The sequence below is a fragment of the Hevea brasiliensis genome, chromosome 9 (genome assembly GCF_030052815.1).
Source record: "Hevea brasiliensis isolate MT/VB/25A 57/8 chromosome 9, ASM3005281v1, whole genome shotgun sequence".
In the NCBI taxonomy this organism is placed as follows: Eukaryota; Viridiplantae; Streptophyta; class Magnoliopsida; order Malpighiales; family Euphorbiaceae; genus Hevea; species Hevea brasiliensis.
Window position 1 is genome coordinate 37,362,304 of NC_079501.1, and position 5,032 is coordinate 37,367,335.

The window sequence follows — 5,032 nt, forward strand, 5'->3', positions numbered from 1 at the left end:
GGATTCCACACACTAAATAGTTCACAAAATCTGCATACTAAGGGATCTTTGCACTAATAGTTGCCAATAGCTGCTCATTAGGAAAATAATCATCTATTGGAAGCTCTCTCCTCAAATTATCTCCTTGTTCTTGCCTCAATCTGGATAAATGATCTGCTACTATATTTTCTACTCCTTTCTTATCCTTAATTTCCATATGAAATTCTTGAAGGAGTAATACCCACCTTATCAACCTAGGTTTGGCCTCTTTTTTTCGAAGGAGATACTTGATAGCTGTATGATCTGTGTATACTATTACCTTAGACCCCACAAGATAGGACCTCAATTTATCTACTGCAAATACTACTGCCAAAAATTCTTTCTCTGTAGTAGAGTAATTTATTTGAGCATAATCTAAGGTCCTACTTGCACAATAGATTGCATACACCTTCTTATCTTTCCTCTGTCCTAAAACAGCCCCAATAGCATAGTCACTAGCATCACACATCAATTCAAAAGGTAACGACCAATCAGGAGGCTGCATAATAGGAGCAGATATCAAAGCTTCATTTATCCTACAAAAAGCATTCATACAATCAGTATCAAAATGAAATTCCACATCTTTACTCAATAGATTAGTGAGAGGTTTAGAAATCTTAGAAAAATCCTTGATGAATCTCTTGCAAAATCCAGCATGCCCCAAGAAACTCCTCACTCCTTTCACAGATGTTGGGGTTGGCATTTTCTCAATAATATCTACCTTTGCTTTGTCGACTTCAATTCCTCTGTTTGACACAAGATGTCCCAAAAAAATTCCTTCTTGTACCATATAATGGCACTTTTCCCAATTCAAAACTAAATTAAACTCTTCACATCTCTGTAAAACTTTAGACATGTTAAATAAGCATTCATCAAAAGATTTACCATACACAAAAAAAATCATCCATGAACACTTCCATAATATCCTCAATGAAATAAGAAAATATGGACATTATACATCTCTGAAATGTAGCTGGGGCATTACATAATCCAAATGGCATCCTTTGATATGCAAAGGTACCATAGGGACATGTGAAGGTGGTTTTATTCTGATCATCTAGGTGAATAGGAATTTGAAAGAACCCTGAATAGCCATCCAAATAGCAAAAATAAGAATGATGAGCTAATCTCTCCAGCATCTGATCTATAAATGGTAATGGAAAATGGTCCTTTCTAGTTGCATTGTTCAACTTTCTATAGTCTATACACATTCTCTATCTAGTTACAATCCTAGTTGGTATTAGTTCATCATTTTCATTTTTTACTGTTGTGATGCCCCCCTTTTTTGGGTACAATATAAACTGGACTTACCCAATTGCTATAAAAAATAAGATAAATGATACCTGCATCAAGCAATTTTAAGATCTCTTTTTTCACAATCTCTTTCATATTTGGATTCAGTCTTCTTTGTGACTCTCTAGAGGCTTTGTGATCATTTTCTAACAAAATTCTATGAATGCACATAGAAGGATGTATTCCTTTAATATCATCAATGGTATAACCAATTCTCCTTCTATGTTTTCTAATAATTCTTAATAATTTTTCAACTTCACAATCATTCAGTTTAGCACTAACAATCACAGGATATGTAGAATTTTGACCAAGAAGAGCATACCTGAGATTTGTTGGAAGAGGTTTTAACTCTACCTTTGGTGCTTCACTTCTTTCAAGCATTAGTGGTGAAGTTGTATCTTGCTTCAAATCTCTAATCTCCTTAACACTAGCCATAGGCAAAGGTAAATTTCCTTCCAGAATTTGAGCATATTTTGTAGCTTCTTCAATCTCATCCCCCTTCTTGATGTTGTGAACTAAACAAGCTTCTAAGGGATCTTTAGGATGTTGCCTTTTGAACACTTCCCTGACCACTTCATCTACCATATCAATTCTCAAGCATGAATTTGAATCATCTTTCTTTTTGATTGCTTGGAACATATTAAATTCAACTTTTTCTTCCCCAACTTCTAATGTAAGCCTTCCATTCTTTACATCAATCATAACTCCAACAGTAGCAAGGAAAGGTCTACCAAGAATAATAGGAATGTGTACATCATCTTCCATTTCCAATACTGCAAAGTCCACTGGTATGAAAAATTTTCCAACTTTCAGAGGAACATTCTCAATTACCCCAATTGGAAATTTAATAGACCAATCTGCTAACTGCAGTGAAATAGTGGTAGGTTTCATTTCTCCAATCTTCATTTTCTTATAGATAGACAATGGCATTAGACTAATACTGGCTCCAAGATCACATAAAGCCTTGTCTATACTGATATCTCCAATGTGACATGGTATGGAAAAACTACTAGGATCTTTTAGTTTGGGTGGAAGCTTATTTTGCAAGATAGCACTGCTTTCTTCTGTAAGAGCTACGGTATCAAATTCTTCCAACTTCTTATTGTCAGACGAAATCTCCTTCAAAAATTTAGCATATGAAGGCATTTGTGCTAGGGCATCAGTGAAAGGAATAGTCACATGCAAAGACTTCAATACCTCTACAAACTTCCCAAATTATTCATCCAACTTTGATTTCTGGAACCTTTGTGGGAATGGTTAAGGGGGCATGTAGGCTTTAGGTGCTACATATTTAGGTTCTTCCTCTTCACTATGTCTCTTTACTTCCTTTTTCTTCCACTGAACTCTCTTTCTCAATTTCTTCTCTAACCTCAACTTCAGCTTTTTCATCTCCTTCTCTATTTTTCTCTTCTTCAATTTTCTCTTCAATCATTTTATCTCCACTCTCCAATGTTTTCCCACTTTTTAATGTAATAGCCTTGCAATGCTCTCTTGAATTTTCAGGTTGGCTAGGGAGCTTCCCAAATGCTTTACTATTTGAAGAGCTAGCTTATTGAGCTATTTGATTCTCCAACATCTTGTTGTGTGTTGCCATTTAATCCACTTTAGATGCCAATTGAGAAATCATTTCTTGTTGACTTTGATGGCTTACTAATAGAGTCTCAATCATGGCTTCCAATCTAGCTGTCTTGTCTGGTTATGCTTGTTGTGGTGGAGGTTATTGTAGTTGTGGTGGAGTAGGCGCATTTTGAGGCTTAGGAATCCCAGAGGAGGACCTCTATTCAGCTGAAAATTCTGATGTTGTTGATACCCAAAAAGTTATTGAAAATTCTGGTGTTGTCCTTGTCTATCTCCCCAAGAAAAATTAGGGTGGTTTCTCCATGCTAGATCATAAGTTGCAGAAAATGGGTTACCACTTGGTCTTTAATTGTAGTTCCCCACATGATCTACTTGCTCACTTGAAAAATCTTAACCAAATGTAGGAAAATCAGTTGCACAGTTGACATTCGCAGCTCCAACATCTACTAAATTACTTGAACCTCTAACTGAAGAATCTACTTTCATGCTTAGCTTGTCCATCTTCTTTGTTAAAGCATCAAACTTAGCATTAATCATATTCATGGCATCAAGCTCACAGCTGGTTTCTTGATCTCATTCCTCTCACAACTTCACTGGTAGTTATTATAAGCAATTTTATCTAGAGCAGAAAAAGCTTCATCTTCAGATTTCTCCATAAGATCACCTCTAGAGGATGCATCAATTGTACTTCTAATAGGTGGTGAAACTCCATCGTAAAAGTGTTGAACAAGCATTCACTTAGGAATCCCATGGTGTGGACATCTCCTTTGCAAATCCTTGTACCTCTCCCATGCCTCATACAAGCTCTCATCATCTCTAGGTTTGAAAGAAGTCAGCTCATTTCTTAGCTTAGCTATCTTGCTTGGTGGAAAATATTGAGCTAAAAATGCTTGAGAAAGTTTATCCCATGTTGTGATAGGACCCGATGGCAAAGAATGTAACCACTCTCTAGCTCAATCCTTCAAGGAAAAAGGAAATAATATGAGTCAAATTGCATCATCAGAAACTCCATTTATCTTCAACATATCGCTGATCTCAAGAAAGTGTGTTAGATGAACATGTGGACTTTCACTTGGACTTCCCCCAAATTGTGATTGTTGTACCATCTGACAGAGAACAGGCTTCAATTCAAAATTATTAGCTTCTACTCTTGGTCTTGTGATACTTGGCATGAAATCCCCAATGTTAGGATAAGTGTGATCCTTTACGGAATGGCTATTATTGTTGTTAGCCATCTCTTCTTGTAGTTGCTCTTGCTCTTGTGCTCTTTCTTATTGTTGTTGAGCTTTAAATTTAGCTTTTCTCCCCTTAGCTTCTGCTCTTAAAGCTCTTGCTGTCTTTTCTATTTATAGATCAAAGAATAAATTAATTTCTTCACTTTTTGTCCTTTTCATAAAATAAAGGTACCTGAAAAACAAAATAAACAAATTCTCAAAGTAAAATGGTAAAAGAAATTAAAAATAAAATAAAATAAAATACCTAACTTAACCAAATAAACAATCGTTCAATATTAAACAAAAATCAAATCCCTAGTAACGATGCCAAAAACTTGATGCGTGCTTCTGCAAGTATACGGATCGCACCAAGTAATAGAGTGATAAGTCAAGTATCGTTCCCATGAGGATTTGCTATTTGAGTACCAAACTATGAATGAAGCGATTATTTGGGCTAATGATTGATGAATAAATGGTAAATGTAAATGAGCAAAGTAAATTGATGAATCTAATTAGAATGGGTAAAGAGCTAGCAAATAAATTCTAAATCTAGATGCAATTGAACTAAATTAATAATGGGTAATTTAAATTAAAGTCTAATTATGATAAAGATGATTCCAGAGTTGGGGGTTTGTGTATAAATTAATTGGGATTTGTCTTGGGTATTCCAATTTTAAGGGAAAATAGAGTTTGAAGGTGATTAATTCTAAATTCCTTTGATATCTTTTTCAAGTAAACCAAAGTGTGTTCTAAAATAACCAAACCTACTTTCGTATGATATTTGATTACTTTAAAACCCATTAAGTTTTGTAACCAATCATTAATTCCTCTTAAAACCCTAGTTTATTTATAAATCTAGGTAATTTTAAGTTCCAATCCTTGATTATCTATTAATGATCTTCACCTTTTGGTCCTTCAATCAAAGATTA

At 34.8% G+C, this 5,032-nt stretch overlaps 1 non-coding gene across 1 annotated transcript; it reads left to right on the forward strand.

Annotated features, from left to right (window-relative positions):
* The first annotated feature begins 3,633 nt into the window (after nt 1-3,633).
* LOC131183751 (small nucleolar RNA R71) lies at nt 3,634-3,740 on the forward strand. Its single transcript, XR_009151774.1, has one exon. It is a non-coding gene; the product is annotated as a small nucleolar RNA R71 (small nucleolar RNA).
* The last annotated feature ends 1,292 nt before the right edge of the window (nt 3,741-5,032 follow it).